This window comes from Canis aureus, chromosome 25 (genome assembly GCF_053574225.1).
Source record: "Canis aureus isolate CA01 chromosome 25, VMU_Caureus_v.1.0, whole genome shotgun sequence".
In the NCBI taxonomy this organism is placed as follows: domain Eukaryota; kingdom Metazoa; phylum Chordata; class Mammalia; order Carnivora; family Canidae; genus Canis; species Canis aureus.
This window is the reverse complement of record NC_135635.1, coordinates 37,672,931-37,694,485: the sequence shown is the minus strand read 5'-3', so window position 1 is coordinate 37,694,485 and position 21,555 is coordinate 37,672,931. Positions and strand designations below refer to the sequence as shown.

Here is a 21,555-nt window from a genome sequence, read left to right as displayed (position 1 = left end):
ATATGAGTGAAATGATATGATAATTTTCCTTCTCTCATTGACTTATTTTGCTTAGCACAATACACTCTAGTTCCATCCACATCACTGCAAATGGTAAGACTTCATTTTTTGATGGCTGAGTAATATTTCATTGTATGTGTATATACCACACCTTCTTTATATATTCATCTGTTGATGGACATCTGGGCTTTTTCCATAGTTTGGATATTGTGGACGTTGCCACTGTAAATACTGGGGTGCAGGTGTCCCTTTGGATCACTACATTTGTATCTTTTGGGTAAATACCTAGTAGGGCAATTGCTGGGTTGTAAGGTAGCTCTATTTTTAATTTTTTGAGGAACCTCCATACTGTTGTCATGTCTGCACCAGCTTACATTCCCACCAATAGTGTAAGAGAGTTTCCCTTTCTCCACATCCTTGCTAACATCTGTCATTTCCTGGCTTGTTAATTTTAGCCATTCTGATTGGTGTGAGGTGGTATCTCACTGTGGTTTTGATTTGTAATTTTTAAAAAGATTTTATTTATTTATTCATGAGAGACACACAGAGTGAGAGAGAGAGAGAGAGGCAGAGACACAGGCAGAGGGAAAAGCAGGCTCCCCGCAGGGAGCCCGATGTGGGACTCCATCCCGGGTCCCCAGGATCATGCCCTGGGCTGAAGGCAGCGCTAAACCGCTGAGCCACTGGGGCTGCCCTTGATTTGTATTTCCCTGATGCCCAATGATATTGAGCATTTTTTCGTGTGTCTGTTGGCCATTTGTATATCTTCTATGGAGAAATGTCTATTTATATCTTCTGCTCATTTCTTGTTTGGATTATTTGTTCTTTGGGCATTAAGTTTGAGAAGTTCTTTATAGATTTTGAATACTAGCCCTTTATCAGATATGTCATTTGCAAATATCTTCTCTCATTCTGTCAGTTGTCTTTTGGTTTTGTCGACTGTTTCCTTTGCTGTGCAGAAGCTTTTTATCTTGATGAAGTTCTAATAGTTCATTTTTGTCTTTGTTTCCCTTGCCTTTGGAGATGTGTCTAGGAAAAAGTTGCTGTGGCTGAGACCACAGAGATTGCTACCTGTGTTCTCCTCTAGGATTTTGATGGATTCCTGTCTCAGATTTAGGTCTTTCATCCATATTGAATTTATCTTTGTGTATGGTGTAAGAAAATGGTCCAGTTTCATTCTTCTACATGTGGCTGTCTGTAAAAAGTTTCTTAAAAGAGTAAATCTTATGTTAAATGTTCTTATCAAAAAAGAGGGAAGGAAGAAACTGATGACAGTTACATTTATAGCATTTATAGCATTGTATATGGCAACTCTTTCCTTCTTGCAAGAGACTTCTTTCTCTTCTTCAGGAGCACCTAGAGTAAGTAATTTGCTCAGTAGTCAGGGCTTTCACAAAGTTATCTTTAAGTAACCTCTGCTTCTGACCCTGACAATTCTTAAGGCAAAGGAACACAAGAGTCTGGCTATACTTTTGAAATAGGGGAGGGGAAAAACAAGGGATTATAATCAGCATAGATCACATTTTTCCTAAATCTTTTTTAGGAGTGAAAACAAAACACCAGTTGATATTTCAGTAAGTTATCTTTCCATGTTATTCAGGGAAGAAAGCAGGGAAACTGAGAAATATTTCACATATTTTGGGAAAAGAGAAATGAGCACGTATAGTTTCAGTTCAGGTATGTGTATATATATATAGTTTTTTTTTGGAAAATGATAAAGGAAAAGATAAAGGAAGGGGAGAACAGTCTAGTTATCATTTTGGTAATTTCTATTTTAATATATATACCTCCATAACCTCACATTGTTGGGTAAAAACATGCAAAGACTTCTGGTGCTAAACTCCCATGTATGATTTTCTTATACAGGAGTGGATAATTTACCCTCCCCCCAATTTCTTCTTTGGCCTATATTTGATAATGCCATTACTGCCCACTCATATATTCTTCTTGCTTGTGTAAGCAGAAATATGATCCTAGAAATATGGAATTTTAATCCCAGGATTTAATAAAGAGCACTAGCATTAAAAGACTTACCTCTTTTTCTGGGAATAGTGAAATGTTGGGAAAATGTGTTAATCTCTTTTTATTACCTCTCCCATTCATTATGTATAAATGGATCAGCAATACTTGGCTTCATAAGAAAGGGATCAAAATTCATAGTGACAAATAGCACTGCCTACATCATTTGAAAGAAGGGACTAATGCAGTATATTCTCTTCTCTTTGGAAAACCTACGGTGAAATAAAAAAGTGGTCTGGATTAAGGAGAGGATTTTTTAGACTCCTAGCTGACCTGCCTTCCTGTCTTCCGTCTTGTTTTCCCTTCTAATCCCTGTGATTGAGAAACCTCTTGTTTCTGACAAAATTCCCACATTCATTTGGGATCAGATCTTTTGGGTCATCTTTAAAGATTTCTTCTAAATTTTCCATTTTGAAATCTGTTTTTGATTCTGAAGAAGACCAAGGAGAATGATTTTCATAGAGCTTCTTAGCTTTTACTCAGGAATAGAGAATTAGATTTGATTTTTTGGGAGTGCTACTTCCTAGGAAATATTATATGCATCCCTCAATATGCACCTAATATCTAATTATTTCTCTCTTTGTGATGTTAGCAATTGTTGGTGTTCAAGACCTAGATAGGTTATTTTATTATGAGTTGCAAACTGGTTTAGATAATATGAGATATATAGAAAAGTCTCTGAGATGTTTAAAATGCTATGCAAATATAGAATTACATCATATTAGATTTTCTTGAGAAAAAGGAGGAGGCGGAAGATGAGTGGAAGAAGAGGGGTAGAAGGGGAGAAGGAGGAGCAGGGGGAGGTGGAGACCCTGGAGAAGGAGGAGCAAGAGGGGAAGAATGCAGGGCAGGGGAGAAAGAGGGGAGAGGTGGGGAAGGGAAGGAGGAAGAGAAGACTCCTATAAGTTAAAAATAAAAAGTAAATAAATTTCCTCCACAAAAATGTTTGTAGATTGAGAATTCTTTCACCAATGGGACAGGAACTGCAAGATAATTTGGCTTCTTTTTTTTTTTTTTATAATTTGGCTTCTGAATAAAATGTAGGTCCATTTACCTCCTTTCCTTTTCCCAGTCACCCATTTAAAGGATGTTGAAGACAGCAAGAAACCTGCAGTAGGGCTGAAAATGAGAGGGGACATCATCAGGTAAGAATTCTGCACCATCACCCTCCACAAAAATTGATTTTAGCAGTTATGGATGAGAGTACCCTGGGGAAGTTGGGGAGTCTAGTGGGAAAGTCACAACACACTTGGGGGGATAATTCAAGAATAGATGCATCGAAGAGTGTAAGAGAAATATCTTTACTTTGCTTTCATCACCTTCCCCCAAGGTGGCACAGTTTGATGCCAGGACAGACCCTCATGGCCTGTGATTTTTTTCCCTGAGGGAAAGTGAGAATATACTGAGTGAGTGCCCCGTTAAAGTTTGGCTTGGTCATATGACTTGCTTTAACCAGTAGAATGCAAATGGAAGTTATATACTTCTCATTTTAGTCGAAACTAAAAGTCACTCTGTTATTCCCATTTCTTTGTGAGGAATCTGAAGCAGAGAGGTTAACTGTCCTCCTTATTCAGTTGGTGAGACATGGATGGAACTGAATTTGTCTCCAGGCAATCTGGCTTCCGTGTCTAGACTTTAACCATTGCACAATATTGCCTTTCTCCAGCACATTTTAGTCTCTTATGAAGGCTGTTTTTGATGTCTTAGCTTAGGGACAAAGAAATGTTTTCAATATTTCAAATAATCAGTACTACTTACTTATCTGTCTCTAAGCAAAGGCTTCCGAGACTAATGGATGAGTTTTTTCCTGAGGCTTCTCAGAATATAAACTATAATCGTTTAATCCCTGTTTGACTTTATATGTAACATCCACAGCTGAGCTATAAGCAGATTTGTTACACATTTGTTCTTCACATTATTTAAAATAATACAACTCTTTATGTGAACATGTAATTAACATTTTATAAGTGAACGACTGGACAAATGATAGCTTGACCAGAAACATATATTTATTCAACAAGCTTCTGTGATGTTTGTTTCACAGAGACAAACAACTCCATTTCTTTTATTTTTTTTTAAAGATTTTATTTATTTATTCATGAGAGACACACAGAGAGAGGCAGAGACATAGGCAGAGGGAGAAGCAGGCTCCTGTGGGGAGCCTGATGTGGGACTCAATCCCAGAACCCTGGGATTGTGACCTAAGCCAAAGGCAGATAGAAGCTCAACCACTGAGCCACCCAGGTGCCCCCAAGATGGGTTTTAAATACAACCCAAAGTGTTTGGAAACACTTTACCATGAACAAAATTCCCCAGATTTTCTCCTAAACAACTGAGACAATGCATATTCTCTTGTAGTCTTCTGTATGAGATTAACTCTCTGGGTCCATGTGAATATTTTCTAAGATGCAGAGACTTGTCTTTGTACCTTTTGTAATTATCAAACTATTCTTTTTGTGTGCCTCTGTAAAACATTCTCTTTGCTTTCTAGTCAGATATGAAGATATTTATGAGTTCTATATTTTATTTTATCTTATATAGTGATATATTAGAATATTTACACTATCATTAACTAACCACTGTGGTATATTGATTCTTTTGGGGAAGGTCTTTAAAATTAACAGATACAATCAACTTTTTGTTCTATTGTTTTCTACTTGAAATTTATGGAAATACATTCCAATTTCAACATAATTAAAGAGAGCAGAACACTCCATGGATCTAAAATGCAATTTTTATTCTCTTAGAATAAAGGAACTTTCTGGAAGGATGCTATTAGTTACAGCTTTTCTCATATTACTCATTTTCTAGTGAAGAGACCCCATTAAGAGACCACCAATATGTATAGTGTCAGCCAAAATGTCAGAGCTCTTACCTGTTCCACATAAATGAGGACATGGTTGTTGCTTACCTCTGTCCTGCTCATATGGCTAGATCTTTCAAGCTGAGGAAAATCAGAAAATTTGAAAGTTAGAAAATGAGAACAGATTGTAGTAAGGGTTACAATGATGTCAGAGGTAAGACTCCTATAAATTATTTTCATGATTAAATAACTAGGGTACATTAAAGATATAAAAGATGAGAGAGAGGGAGGAATCATATTTGGATACAGTCTTCAGAATTGTCATGTTTTGACTGTGAAAAAAAATCACCTGACTTTCTATGGAGAGAAGGAAGCCAGGTATTTTCAGATCAGGATTTCTAGCATGCTTCGATATCAGGTAACACACTGCACCCTCTGGCATCTGTGATGATTCTAGTTCATATTGACTTTATCATTGTCAAATTTTTTAGGATATATCAGCCAATTTGGTACTTAATCATAGTCTGTCTTTCTAGTATTTTTTAAAAAAGATTTTATTTATTTATTCATGAGAGACACACCGAGAGAGGTAGAGACAGAGAGGCAGAGGGCTCCGCAGGGACCCCAGGATCATGACTCAAGCTGAAGGCAGATGCTCAACCACAGAGCCACGCAGGTGTCCCAGTCTTTCTAGTATTGTTATAGTAAACTAAAGTTACATGCCTATGTGCTTTAAGTCCCCAGCTAGACTGTGAATGTCTCAAGGACAGGGACTCCTCTTGTGTTTCTCTGGTATCACACAAGTCTCTCAGCTTAGAGACAAATAAACAATTATCGAATTTAATTTTCTGGGTTTGGGAAAAATATTTTTTGAGGCAGGCTGATATTGATAAGGCTTTGATATTGGTATGGTCTTAGTTGGAAGACACAGAGCATCCTTTTATATGAGATCTGTTAGGCTTAAAATACACCTACCATTTTTACTGTTGGTTTCAAGGGGATAAAACCAGACAGCATCAACAATCACCATATTGGAAGTGGGACAGCTCCCCGTGTAACTGTAGTGTCAAAGGAAAAGGGAGTAAGGGCTTTGTATGTGAAACTAAGCCAGACCCCTCCTCAAGACCGACCATAAATCTGCCTATCTTCATGAAGTTTTCTGTAACATTATAACTCCTAGAAATCTGTGTTACCTGGACATGTAGGACATTGATGTTTGGAACCCTGAATATACATCAGATCTATGGCTTATTACAATCACAGATATTTAAGTCCCAAAAATCAGAATCTTTGGGAATGGAGCTTGGTAATCTGCATTCATTAACACACTCCCAGTTTTGGGACACTCCATTTATACTATACATTTGTTATTTTGTAGGTATTACTTTTCTATTTTGAGTTAACTTGAATGTAGCATGTCTCCAGAGAGTCTCCAAAGTGTTGTGAGATCAGATAGGCTCTTAACGCTTTATACTTTGAATACATTGATGTCTACTAATTTGGTTGGTTGTCTGAAATACCATTTGTTTTACAATATCAATATCATTAGTAGTAGATACATAGTATCATATGCTGCTATGTTTTCTTAGGATTCCTATAAGTGTTTTTTTTTAAAAAGATTTTTATTTATTTATTTGAGAGAGAGAGAGTGCACAAGCAAGGGGGGGCGTAGAGGGAGAAGCAGACTCCCAGCTGAGCAGGGAGTCACATTTGGGACTCAATCCCAGGACTCTGGAATCATGACCTGAGCTGAAGGCAGACGCTTAACTGACTGAGCCACCCAAGTGCCCTGTGTTTTGTTTTGTTTTGTTTTTATTAAAGATTTTATTTATGTATTTATTTATTTATTATTTATTTTAGAGAGAGAGAGAGCACATGTGTGAGCAGGGGGAGGGGCAGAGGGAGAGAGAATTTGAAATGGTCTCTGTGCTGAGTGCAGAGCCTGACGCAGGGCTGGATCTCACAACTGCAAGATCATGACCTGAACCAAGAGTCTAACGCTCATCTGATTGAGCCACCCAGATGCCCAAAAATCCTATAAGTTTTTGATGGGTTATTATAAGGCAATTTCTATATTTTATATTTAATTTATACTTCTATTTAATATTAACATTTGCTATTTATGTATTTGATTAGAAAAATAATAAAAGAGAATTCTATTATTCAGAAAAGGTAAGGAAGACTTACTTCAACCTAAAGTATAAATCTCTGTGGAAAGTAATTTATTCTTCAGCAGTGAGTTGAACAAAAAGTAGTGTAAAAGTAGGAATTTATTAGAACATTTGAGTAGTGTACTTTTTTTTTGAATAGTATACATTTTTATTTGACAGTTTGAGACCAGACTTTGCTTTTAAATGCTTCAAAAGCATTACTGAGGGGCACCTGGGTGGCTCAGTGGTTGAGCGTCTGCCTTTGGCTCAGATCATGATCCCAGGGTCCTGGGATTGAGACCCCATGGGGAGCTTGCTTCTCCCTCTGCCTATGTCTCTGATTTTCTCTGTGTTTCTCATGAATAAATAAACAAAATCTTAAAAAAAAAAGTATTACTGAAACTTTAAAACAAAAAAAAATTGCTAGAGAAAAGGATCACTTTGTAATGATACAAGGGCCAACTTCATTAGTAGATATATCAATTTTAAATTATATTCGCCAAATAGCATATCTTCCAAATATATTATTAATTACTGAAGGTTCCAGGTAACATTTAAACTGAGGATTAGATGATTCAATCAGAAGTCTTACCTGACATTCAGTGAGATCTGGAAGCTGGTGTGAACTTTGGGTCCATCACAAGTATGGGGTACAGTCTGCATCTTCAAGGCAAATGGGTAGTCCTCCTCTGGAAAAATATTGTATTTCATAGTGTCTGTGGAACACCAAGCACATCATCAGTTTCTCTCTTTACCTGGGACTCTTCACTGTTCCATCATTCAACTTCTCTTGATTTGCCCTTCACTTGTCCAGGAAGGAGAGATCAGAGCTCCCCTTTCATTTGGTGAGGTTAAAATTTCCAACATAACTGGAGTCTCACCTGAAGATACACACATCTGTCTCCAGCCACTGTCGCAACATATTCCCCAGGCAGCTCTGGCAATGAGACCTGATGCAATAACAAGGGGTTGTTGTCATCCACTTGGAAATTTGTAACAAATGCCAGGAATTCTGAATGGTTACCTGTGCAGCTTTCCCAGTCCTGGTGAATGTGGGTGTTCCATATCGGGACAAGGCCTGGAAAGCCACTACTGTGGCTCAGGAAGAGATGAGTGGAGGGCCCACCCACCCCCACAGAGTAAGTTTTGGAAGCAGGGATTTTCCCCCAAAGTCTGTGTTGGTTACCACAAGGGGACACTGGCTTTTTTTCCCCCTGAATTATACCCCTTTCATAGTTTTTCCTTTTTCTCTGCCTTTCAGGCATCATCAAAGTTATGCTATAGTTTCTGAAAATGAAATACAAAATTATTGATGCCAATTAGCCTCACCATTTATTTTCCCTTATATTGGTTTTGTCCTAAGGGACATTTCTACCTATTGAGAAGTTGCAGCTTGATCTTTCTCATCAACAGTCCTCTTCGTTATATCTTTCACAGATTGGGTTGAAAATTAGCAAGTTGGGAAAAAGAGTACTGTTGTTAATGTATACAGAAGAGTGAGATAAACTGGCTATGAGTGGTGATACATCTTAAAGGTCCAGGACAGCCCCACAAGAACAGTAATTATCTGGCTCAAAATGTCAAGAGCACTGATATTCAAAGACCCTAGAGTGTGGCCAATGACCTATGTGTATAAGCTTTATAGAGGAATGATGCTTATGGTAAGTAGCCAAATGTATAGGATGTTAACATAGTGCTTAGGGAAAAATTTTGGGGAATGTCTTAGATCTTTTCATATTCCCATGGTCCTCAAATATCCCTAAATAATTCTCCCAAGATTTAAGGTCTTTTCTCCTTTCCTTGTTAACTATTGTATTTTCAAGATTCCTGTGTGCTAAGTGAATCTGGAGGAGACCTGGGTGAAGGAGAAGCCCTCCTGAGAATTCTGTTGTTTGGTGATCCACTTCATGCTGCGTGAGGCAGAAGTCAGCTCCTCTGAGGTCAGGGCAGGCTGGGCCATGAGGTAAGCCAGGAGCACATAGGACATCATCTCCACCTCAGCTGAGGGAGCCTGAGGTTGGTAAAAATGCTCCACTGGTGCCCTGGATTTCTGAGGTCACTCCCAGTGGACTGAATTATCTTAAGGGTGAGAAAAAGGAGAGAATCCTAATTATAAGTAGATGATACTGAATACACATTTGTATCATATAGAGTTGAATATAATACAGAGATGAAGTAATGTCCTCTCTGTCATAAGCCCTGCAAATTCAGTAACATTTCCATGCTAATGTTGGTTTACTCCTATGGGGATAAGTTGAAGAATGTTCAATGCTTGGAGGCGGAAGCCTAGAGCATCCTTATCAGTCTCTCAAATTTTATTTTAATTGAATCAGGAAGAGAAAGCAACAGAGAGAGTTCCCTTATTGCTTGAGATATTTCCTGGAAACTGAAGGATAAATTGGAATATAAAATCCATCTATTGATCTCAGAGGACTTTTATGATAATCTCTGGCAAATAGAGATAAAAACACTTTGAGAATGTTATTACACTTCCTTTAGTATGATTTTTGATTGTGCCTCTTTTTATCCAAGTAGGGAGACAGATATGTGAAATATATATATGTAGTAGTTAGGAATATAATTCCATAATTGCAGCATTGTCAATTATGTTACACTCTGTATAACATATGAAATCACACAGAAGATATTTATAAAAAAAGATTTTATTTATTTATTTGAGAGAGTGAGAGCATTGTGGGGGAAGGGGAAAAGGGAGAAGGAGAATCTCAAGCTGACTCGCTGCTGAGTAAAGTATCCAATATGGGGCTTCATTCCACAAACCTGAACTGAAATCAAGAGTTGGAGGCTTAAATGACTAAGCTACCCAGGCACTCAAGGAGACGTTTTTATAAGAGGTGCTCTGATTTCACAATATATGAGCTGGCTAAGGAATTCCGGATGAAGCTTGTTACTTTCAGTAGGAATATAGCTCCTCTCGTTTTGTAGTATCAGTGTAAGTGAAAGGGGAAATTTTTTGACCATTTTCTCTCACCTTCTTTCACAGCTTCCTCATCAAGAGACTTCAGTATTTCTCTTTTCTTACCTTGGTTTCCTACTAGGGCAAAAGCATAGGCCAACAGCGTCTTGGTATAGCTATGGCTTCCATGTGTCCCCTCTTTTGCTGTGCTCTAGGTGGCCTCTAGGCAGAACAGGGCATTGTGGATAACAGTGTGCTGCAAAGACAAAGAGGAAACGATGTCAAACTAGGGTAAGTAGAGGATGGAGCAAACCTTGCGTTGGATATTGCTCGGCAGATGTTATTCATGGTTGCCAACCAGCCAGGGAGACAGCCAGATATCCACAATATTGAAATCGAAAAAATATTTTACAACTCTTAGTTTTATAGTTAAGCCTTAAAAGAATAAGGCTAGTGAGCCTGTGTTTTTAGATTAGTTTTGGTACCTAGTCCAAGGGCATGGCCAGGCAAGTATAAGTTCCCCTTAGTCAATTAACCAAAGAGCTCATCTAGCTGAGAAATGCCTCAGCATTGAGCAAAAGGAAAGTTGAGACTTGACTTTTAGTAGGGTGTGTTCCAGACATCAGGCCTGTGGTTTCCATGGTAGGAAATGGGGCTGAGATGAACCTTACACTGACAGCGAACCTTACAGCGTCCGGAAGAGGAATCTTCGGAAAAGCAATAGGCAGAGAGGACCACTTCGTCTTCTACTTTTCCTTGTGGAGAGAGAGAGAGAAGAAATTTTTATTCACTCTACTCTCAGATTTTAATATATTCTCTTCTGTTGTTTCATGGAGACCCTCCTCAGTATCTGTCCCTATCAAGCAAAAATAACATCCTCATGCAAAGCACCATTTCTTTCTCCTCTATAAAAAAATTATAGGTTATGGGTTTAATATTATAGTCTTTCCCTGATGCCCTCTCACACTGCTGGACTTCATCTTTGCAATTTCTCTGTGCCTTCTTTCTCTCCTCACTTTTGGAGGAACGTTAGAATCGGTGTATCATGAGGTTCAGGATAAGTACTCAGAACACCTAAACTTAATGGCATTGTTGAGCAGACACCCAGAACTCCTGAAACAGCCATTGTCCTTCAGCCTTTGGGAGAGCCAGGCAAGGGCTTGGGCGATGTGTGCTTCATTGATAAAGATGCAGGCTCAAGCCTGGGCAAAAGTTTTCAGTACAAAGGCCGTGAGCCTGAAGGGTGAGGAAGCATGGTGTGCTGTTTTCCATGCAGCACTCTAACACTCTGTTTTGCACACGTAGATTCCTTCTCCCCCCAGTGTACCCTCATGAGAGTCAGTGAGCTATTACTAAGAGTTTGGAGACTTTTTCTGTTAACCTGGCAGCTTCCATATCCTTTTTGTTTAGCTACAACATGTTGTTAAATGCATTACCTACTGGTAATGCATTCTAAAGCATTTCTGTGTCGCTTTAGAGATTCACGTGTCTCCCAGTGTTCTAGGTGGTTATGATATTTGCTCTCACATCCTGCGCCTCCTGTCTTTCTTCTTTTCACAGGTTTCTTATCTTCTCTTTTGCAGCTAATGCTCTAATGAACTAACTCCTTTTAATGTCTTGCTTCAGTAAATATTTACCTCCACATCACCTAGCTCCTCCACCACTTCCTGGGTCACTGATTTCCTCTTTTTTTTAAAAGTTTTTAAAAAGATTTTATTTATTTATTCATGAGACACACACACACACACACACACACACACACACACAGAGGCAGAGACACAGGCAGAGGGAGAGGCAGGCTCCATGCAGGGAGCCCGATGTGGGACTTGATCCCGGGACTCCAGGATCATGCCCTGAGCTGGAAGGCAGATGCTTAACTGCTGAGCCACCCAGGTGTCCCACTGATTTCCTCTTGTTTTCCTGTGTGGTCAGACTTATTCAGACAGATAGATAAACAGAGAGGTAGATGAGCAGATGGGTGGTCAGGCAGATAGATGGGATAGATGGGTGGACAAACAGAAACCAGACGGGTGGACAAACAGAAACCAGGCAGATGGACAGACGGATGGATAAACAGAGAGAGACAGACACACACATTGTCATTTAGTAGAAGGTAATAAACTACACTCAGTTTTTCTAGCCTGTTTTTAGCACTTTCAAGTGCTTGAGAGGGAAAATCACAAACTTACAATGGTCTCTTAGCAACATGAGAAAGAAAAGATGCTTGATGTATTAGATATAAAATGAATCAACTTCCAAATTGATTATTAGTTGTTTATACCAGAGACGTAAATATTAATCCATGCTGAATGTGATTTTCTCCTTTGTAAAATGAAGTGAATAGCTCTCACTTCACAGGATTGTTTAAAGAAGTAAAAAGACTAATATATGTACATGCTGTGAACTCATGGTCAAATCTCAGGATAGATTTTCTTTTCTCACCAAGTGTTACCCTGATTCCTGCCGTATTGCTCCCCAAAGGTGCTATAGGAACTATCTCGGTGTTTGTAGTTCAGCTGTCTCTGGTAACCAGGAATGAAAGATTCAACTAGTCAAGAAATGTTGTATAGAAAGGCAGGCCACCCATAGGTGCAGGCTGATGCATCCAGAAGCCACAGACATTGTATGGTCTTCTGTGCATAGGATCTGACATAGTTTGAGGAATATTACAGATATGTCACAATATAACATCTATTAAATGGTTGGAAAATTGTCATTTCCACAAAAATCGCCATTATTAGCTTAATATCTGGTAATACAAGTTAAACCGGGAAAAGTCTCATTAGAGTAACAAAGTAAACATTTGTCTCACCACTGATAAGATAACCAAGGGCCTTGGACTTGATCTCTGGAGTCAACTGTTGGGTTTCATTCAGATAGTTCAAGACATAGGAGAAAACAGGACCATGTTTTGTTCTCCACAGCCAAAGGGCACCTGGAGGAGATTCTGTATATTTTGCATAGCAGACATATTATGTCACCTGGGAAATATGAAAGATTAGATGTCAGAGTAATTAGATGTCAGCTCCTAAGTAGCCAACATTATTAAAGACAAATTATTTTCACATTTAGAGTCACAGGCACTATCATTTAGGCAAGAGGAAATTTACATTTAGACAGTGAGACTTCCAGAATCCTGAAAGAAATAGATGCTATTGATAAGTGGAGATTTAAAACACAAGTATTGGGGTGCTTGGGTGGCTCAGTCAGTTGTACGTCTGACTTTTGGTGTCAGCTCAGGTCATAATCTCAGGGTCGTGAAGTGCAGCCCAGAATCAGGCTCCATGCTCAGTGAGGAGTCTGCTTGAGGATTGTCTCTCTCTGCCCCTCCCCCTACTTGCACACGCACACACACACTCTCTCTCTCTGTCAAATAAATAAATAAATCTTAACCCCTCAGATATGTAGATATATGTATATAGATATAGATGTATGATGACTGCTCTTTTGTCCCAAGTTTCCTGGTGCAAGATGACTCACCCAAAACTGAGAAAGAGGCTCTGGCAGATTCTTTGACCACATTTGGTGGGAGCTTCAGGGATAATTGTTCAGATATTTCAGTACCTTTGAAAACAGACAACCCATATCAAAGTGCAACATCTCTTATAGCAACGTACTGTAGTGAGCCCTCCTGCCTGGGTCCAGCCCTGCCACTTACTAGCTATGTACTTTGGACACGTTACTTAACTTCCTCATAGTCTAACTTGCTCATGTGATGATTCAGTGGAAGAATGCATGTAAAATACATGTGCATTAGAACAGCCTCTGCAACATCTTAAATCTCAATACATGTGAGCAGTTATTATTGTTGTTATGATTATATTTAGCAATATTATTATGTCCGCTAAATATGAAGGAGTTCAGGAATGCAGGGTCTGAGGAATAAGGACTTTGGCTTATGATGAGATTACTTTTAACTGTCCAGCTCTTCTTGGTACTGTACGGCTTCTAAAGTCCTTTCTCCCCTCTCACTTTATTATGTTCTGTGAAGCTGTACATGGTGGCTTTCTAAAAGAGGCCTGGGAACTGGTGGGGGGCATATAGGTCTTCAATTTGTTTATATAATTCTCCAGTTATTTGTTCTCTGATTTTATACTCTAAATTGGTCCTTCTCAAATGACAAAAACAGTGTCATATACACTATGGAGGTAGAACTAATACTAATGTGGTAATGTAATTTAGAAGCAACAGCTATTTCTTTCTTTCTTTCTTTCTTTCTTTTTTTTTTTTTGCAAGAGCTATTTCTTAATGATATGATAAAATCCTAATGTAAAGTGGTAAGTTTTTTTTTTTTTTGCCATGAAACATTTTTGCAGGAAGATGAGTACAAAATGCCCCATGTTTTATCATTCTTTTAGAGAATATTACGGTCATTCAAACTTATCAATGATTCTGCTCTCTTTCTACCTAAACTATGACACTCTAAGCTACTATGTCCTGACTGATTCATGAGCAGCCACTGGGCTGTGGAGATAAAAGCTAAATGTGAACTGAGCAAGCCCCAGCACTAGTCTTGTCTGTACCCCTAAGCCACATTAATCCACTCTCTTGTGCTCAGTGTCCTCTTCTGTAAAATGCATATAAAGAAATACTTATTTCGATGCCAAATTTAAGGGAACATTCTAAAAATAAGGGAGGCACAATGTATGGACATGTATTGTAACTTGACATATATATCCCTGTGGGGCATTATTCTCACTATGATTATGAAGATGAACTCTTACCTGAAGTGCAGGTCATAGAGTTGAAAGTCTTTTCTTGCTCAATACCTTCAGGCACTGGTGAAAAAAGAAAAAGGAGAAAAGGGATAAATGTCCAGGTTTCTGAAGGACAATCACAGATTCATTTGAAGGGTGGGGTTTACACTAAACGACCTTAACACCCTACTTATTATCAAATTATTATAAATCCATAAAACTCTGAAGAACCATGGAGATCAGCAGAGGAGAAAATGAGGGGTAATAAAGAAAGAGAATCAAAGGTAAACGGTGTAAGTAGTAAATGGATCTTAGAAGAGATGGAGAGGTCAGGAAAAGGGAATAGCTCTGAAATAATTTGTGAGAAAAAGTATTTATGATAAGCTAAAAAGGTTAGCTAAAAACGTTTACTATAATACTTTTAGGACAAGAAATTCCACCTGTCTTATCAGGTGGATTGTGGGAGTATGGTATTAATTATTCTTTTTTTTAATCTCAGGAATATGGCCATACTGCTTTTCATTGTTACTATTCTTAGAGTCTCAGAAAAATAGTGAAGTGGTCTCGACCGACTTACCTCCACCAACAGGGTTTTGATGACCATGTCTTTTCTCCCAATCTCAGGGACCTCAGCAACCTCATTTCCACACAGTGCTAGGAACTGCACTGCCTCTGCACTTACTGAGAAGTTCACATTCCCTAAAACAGAGAACGTAGAAAAAAATGAGCATCCATGTTGATAGCAATCTAAGCCATCCCTAATAGTTGAAAATGGCTTTGTGCTCTGTAATCATCCGAAGGGCTGCACTTTAACCTTGTTGCTGGATAGAATAGGAAATAAAGCTGAAAAAGACCCTCAAGGCTAATGTACACTGAGTAATCAGTGTCCAAGCACAGTGATTGTGGGGCCCAGGTGCAGTGGGAGTAGTGGGAGGAGACCATTGTGCATAGGAATCAAAAGAAGAAAAAAACCTCTCACTTTATGAACTATATTTGTGGGAAGCAAAAAAGTGAATATGATGTAAGTAGTGTTCAGATATCCACCACCCCTGTTGATCTGAGAACCTTTTGCAGGGGATGTCACTCACCCAGAGCTTTAGGAGTTATCGTCCAAGACAGGGTTTCCTGCTCATTTGCACAGATGCAAAAGGACTCTCTTCTTTTTTCATTTTGGGATTGTGGGAAGGCTAAAGAAGCTTTCAGTTCCACTGACCTATCATTCGCAAGTGAGGCATGGGGAGAGAGATTATCAGGATAGGGAGAGACAATGCATGCGCAGAATTGGGGCCACATATGAGATGCTACACTAAATTGGAATTTGGAAAATGATGTCACCTTAAGTTCATGCATGCTTTGGGGAAGTATGAGTATGGCGATTATACAAATCAAAGATGATTAACTTACTGGGAGGATCTGGTCTTTTCTTCAGGATAAATTGGAGAAACCTGCACATGAGGCAGCAGTGGGTAGGAGAGAAAAGCAGCAATGCTATATTGCCCTTGGGGGCACTAGCTACTGGTTTCTGCTTGTTGGCTCCTACCTTTCTTGTGGATTTTCTTCCTTCTTACCTTTTCCCACTTCCTGCAACATTTATCACATGTCTACTATGTACAAGGCATAGCAAATTATGAAGAGTATGTGAGAATTTCCTGACCTCGAGGATATTGTGTTACAAAGGGGATAATCTATATACAAAACTCTGGGGCACCTGGGTGGCTCAGCGGTTGAGCGTCTGCCTTTGCCTCAGGTTGTGATCCTGGGATCCCGAGATCAAGTCCCATATCGGGCTCCCTGCAGGGAGCCTGCTTCTCCCTCCGTCTATGTCTCTGTCTCTCTCTCTCTCTGTGTCTCTCATGAATAAATAAAATCTTTAAAAAAAAAAAAACCCAAAATCCCTCTGCCACTATTTACAAAAAAATAGAGAAGTTATAAGCATATTGTGGGAGTTTAAAGATGGGAGAACTTTAAGAATGGCACTCATGGAATTAAGAAAACTTAGTTTGAGTCGGCATCCTGGTAAAAAGCCTATCCCTTGCTAGAGGATTCAGGAAATTTTTTTTAAAAAAGCATGTGATTTGGAGATCCATGATTTCAGTACCTGCGGCTTAAATGTCATTGTGTGATCTTTCTGATCCTGTCCTGCCTTGCTTAGCACAAACAGGGCTAACGCAGAATTCCCAGAATTATCCACAGTCTTGAAAACAATCAGGAGCTGCCTGAGCAAAGAAGTCTTGATTCTATCCACTCTTTCAAACCTCCCTTGTTTTCTTTACCCAGATGCATTTGGAAAGGTAGTGGAAGATGGTGGCCTTAAGTGTGAAGGCTTCTCTGAGGATCGCAGAGTAGGGCATTGTGAGCTCCAAAAGAAGGGCTGGAAGGCTCGGAGGGAGGCAGGGAGAGAGAGACCAGTCCAGTGTCATTGGACAGGCAGAGGGCGGCCGCCTTCCACTCCGTGATGGTATCAGGGACTGTCACTTCCACTTCAGCCACCCCTGATGAGCTGGGGAGGATAGAGATGTGAACAGAGAGGAAGCAAATGAAGCATCTTTTCTCCGTCTTTTTTTTTTTTTTTTAAGATTTTATTTATTTATTCATGAGAGGCAGAGAGAGAGAGAGAGAGAGAGAGAGAGAGAGAGAGAGAGGCAGAGACACAGGCAGAGGGAGAAGCAGGCTCCATGCACCGGGAGCCCAATGTGGGACTCGATCCCGGGTCTCCAGGATCACACCCTGGGTTGAAGGCGGCGCTAAACCGCTGAGCCACCAGGGCTGCCTTATGTGCACATTCTAATCTTGTTTATGGAAGGTTTCCCCAATGGCGTTAGGCAGTCTATCATTTGGATTTATTTATTTATTTATGTATGTATGTATGTATGTATGTATTTATTTTTTAATTTAGTATATTTTTTTATTGGAGTTCGATTTGCCAACATATAGCGTAACACCCAGTGCTCATCCCGTCAAGTGCCCCCCTCAGTGCCCGTCACCCAGTCCCCCCCACCCCCCACCCACCTCCCTTTCCACCACCCCCTGTTCGTTTCCCAGAGTTAGGAGTCTCTCATGTTCTGTCACCCTCTCTGATTTTTCCCACTCATTTTCTCTCCTTTCCCCTTTATTCCCTTTCACTATTTTTTCTATTCCTCATTTCGATAATTTTAGCACCCATATCTGTTTTCTGGCAGTCTCATGAATAATTCTTTTAGAATTGTTCATCTCTGAGACAATTTTACTAATAAGCCTATATAATAAAGGCATTTTCTTAGGCTCATTCTGAAAGGCTGAGAGGTTGAGCTTCTCAGAAAGATTATCTTGGAGTTGAAAATGCTGGAGGATCCGCATTCCCTCACCCAAGGCAAATGGAGGAGAGTGAAGGTACTTACTTCACCACCAACTCCTAGATCCAGGTCTCAGTGTTTCAGAGATTGGCTCTGGACTTTGCATATTATTTTTGGACATTATATTAGATGAGTGAAATTGAGTCCAAAATATGGACTTGCTGCCATTCCTGCTATTAAAATAAGGTAAAATTACAATTTAGTTAAAGAAAAAGCATCCATTCATTTCATGGTGCATGTGCAAGGCTTAGAAGAGCAAATTTTCAGTTTTCCTGCTCAGATAGTCTCTTAAGAGTTGCAGAATTTTGGAAATAACTTGTTAAGCCCTTATTCTTTGAGCAGACAGGAGTCTTTGTTAAAGGTAGAAATTTCATATATCCTAGAGGTAGCATAGTTCTCGAGTGAGGCTTGTAGGACAAGATAACTTGGGGATGCATTTATGGTTTGTGGGAGAAATAGTGGGTTTTCTAGGTCACAGAGTATTGTTTCCTCCATAAGAAGGATTGAACAGAAAATGTAAAACTCTCTTTAGGCAACATGTGTTCAGTTGTCTGAATTACCAATGTGGTGAACAGAAGTTAATAATATCAACTCTTTGCAGTGTATTGAAGCCTTTAAACTCGTTGTTCTCTTGATTACAAGGCTAGAGCATTAGATCTTATTCTCTTTATATCTTGGGAAGGAGGAATGAAAAATTCAAGATGCCAAAGAGAGACATTTCCATTTGGTATAGCTCTATGATGGAGATAGAAATTATTTACAAAAGTGAGGGGGGTAGAGATCTAAACACGAAGCCTTTTTGGTTATATGTTGTGCCTGAAATCATGCTTATAAATTAAGTTTGACTGAGGCTTTCCATCCAAGTACCCCATCTGATATTTCAGAATTGCCTTTGTGACAGTATATTTATAAGGAAAAACATTGCCAGACATTTTACCTCAATACCTTGCTCAACTGTGAAAAGCATCAGTACTAATCTTTTTAAATAAATATCATACAACTTCTTTCCCTTTTGTCCTTCCAAGTGGTAGCCATCTCTATCTCTGACTTTGGTTTTACAGTGATATTACTCTATTGTCTCTGTCTTTACTCTTGTGTTGAATATGTAAGTGGATTATTACTACTCAAGTTTATCTAATTGATGCATCTAAATAAACTATTTTCTCTTTCCTGCTCCAGATATCAAAGACCCTTCAACTTCTCTAGCTATTGCAGTTAATTATGGCTTAATGTGTTATTTTTAACTCCATTTATTGGATAATAACTATATTTTCCTTATCATCTCAGTGTCAAGGTCAACTTGACTTTCTACTGATCCTTTCACAATGTTGACATTAAAATTCTATTCTTCCTTATGTCACAACTCATAAACTCTACTGTAAATGCCTTTAGAATAATTTTCCAAGACAAAATGTTACTATAATTTTGCTTCTTTTTCCCATCTGACTTCATCAAAATTGTGTTGATCACTGGACACTCCCACTAATATTTTATTTCCTTGCTGATCACAAAATACTTTCTACTGGACATTCTGTTCATGGCTGTTAAAGGGCCACTCAACCCAGCTTTGTAATACTTGTATACATTTTTTTTGGCCATTGCTACTTTCAAGCAAAAAAGTATAAAAACTCAAAGTTTAATTTTCTTCTAAATGCAGTATTTAGTGTGATCCTTATAAGATCCTTAGAGATCACCTCACCACCCCTTCTGAAAGTCTTCCCATCTCACGTAGAGTAAAAGTTCAAATTCTTACAATGACCTAGAAAGCCCTCCACAATTTGGCCTCAATTATTCCATTGATCTCTCTCTCCAATTGCTCTCCCTTTATTCACTGTTCCAACCACACTGGTTTCCTTATTCTTAGAACATTCCAGACAAACTCTCATGTAGAGCCTTTGAGAGACAGAATAGCATAGAGGTTAGAAAACATGGATCTGGAGTCAAACAGCCAGGATTGAGTCCATCTCCATTCCATATCTTCCTGGCTATGGCATCTTAATGGCCTGAGTTACTTAGCCTTTTTGAGTTCAGTTTTTCCATTTGAAAAGTGGTGATAACCATAAAAAAGAAATGGATTGACTTATTTTGCTTAGCACTTATTCTCTAGCTCCATCCATGTTGTTGCAAATGGCAAGATTTCATTTTTTAATGGATGAATAATATTCCTAAGGCAGTCAGACAAAGATGAATACCATATGATTTCACTCATATGTGGAATTTAAGAAACAGAACAAACAAGCAAAAGAAAAAAAAGAGAGAGAGAGAGAGAGACAAACTAAGAAACAGACTTAACTGTAGGGAACAAACTGATGGTTGCCAGAGGGGAGGTGGTTGGGGGGATGGGTGAAATAAATAATGGGGAGTAAGGAGGGCACTTGTGATGAGTGCAGAGTGATGTATGGAAGTGATGAAATCACTGAATTCTACACCTGAAACTAATATAACTGTATGTTGTATTAGTTAACTGTATGTTAACTAACTGGAATTAAAATAAAAACTTAAATGGAAATTTTGAGGTGATGGAAATTTTAGTTAATGCTGTGGTGATAATCATTTTGCAATATACAAGTGCATCAAGGTGCACCTAGGTGGCTCAGTGGTTAGGTGTCCAACTCTTGGTTTTGGCTCAGATCATTATCTCAGGGTGGGGAGACTGAGCTCTGCATTGGGCTCTGTGCTCAGTGGGGAGTCTGCTTGAAATCCTCTCCCTCTCCCTCTGCCCCGCCTAAAAAATAAGTGTATCAGATAAGCACCTTGTACACCTTAAACTTATATATAAAATGTTATATGTCAGTTACATCTCAATAAGGCCATCTATCATCTATCTACATCTCATTGGTCTCCAAGACAGAGTAAGCACTCCACAGGCATTTTCTGTTATTGGTGTTGCTGTCTAAGACTGAAATACTCTTCTTCCAGAGGAGTCTCTTAGTTCTCTCCCTTAGCTCAAATTTCACTCTCTTCGTGGGATAGTCACTGAGCACTTTATTGAAACTTACAACTACTTTAATCTCAATATTCTATTTTCTCTTTTAACTTTTCCCATAGCCTTTATCATCTTCTACTAGACTATATAATATACTTGCTTATTTTGTTTATATTCCTTCTGTGCCCATTAGGACATAACCTTCAAAAAGGTGAAGATTTTTGTTCTCAATATTTTTTATATGTCCAGAAAGTAGGTCAGTAAGTGTTCAGTGAATATTCATGGAACACATGAATGAATAATAACTCAAATTTTTATAATTTCTTAATTTTTGCAGTTTCAGGCTCAATCATTTCTATCATTGTCTAACATGATTTTAGTGTCTTTTTTAGATGAACCATGCTCTCCCTCTCTCTCTCTCTCTCATGCTAGGGACATTATTAAAGTTTTATTCTCCATGTATATTGTTCTGTGTCATCAAACCCTTTGAGGTTGTATGATGGCTTTCCAAATAGACATGGGAATAGGTTTTGTGTTCTTCAAATTATTTTCAAGAACTTTTACAAAATAGTCTAGTTTTTGTACCTCTTCCATTGCACCATATACTTGATTCATTTATATCTATCCATTTATCATTCACTATATCTACCTGTTTCAATTCTCAGTTATTTATTTATTTTATTTTTATTTTATTTATTTATTTATTTTTAA

The 21,555-nt window shown here is 38.6% G+C and overlaps 1 pseudogene; it reads right to left on the bottom strand.

Annotated features, from left to right (window-relative positions):
* Positions 1 to 3,099: 3,099 nt before the first annotated feature.
* The window catches only part of LOC144297515 (pregnancy zone protein-like), a 35,767-nt pseudogene continuing 17,311 nt past the window's right edge, over positions 3,100 to 21,555 (bottom strand).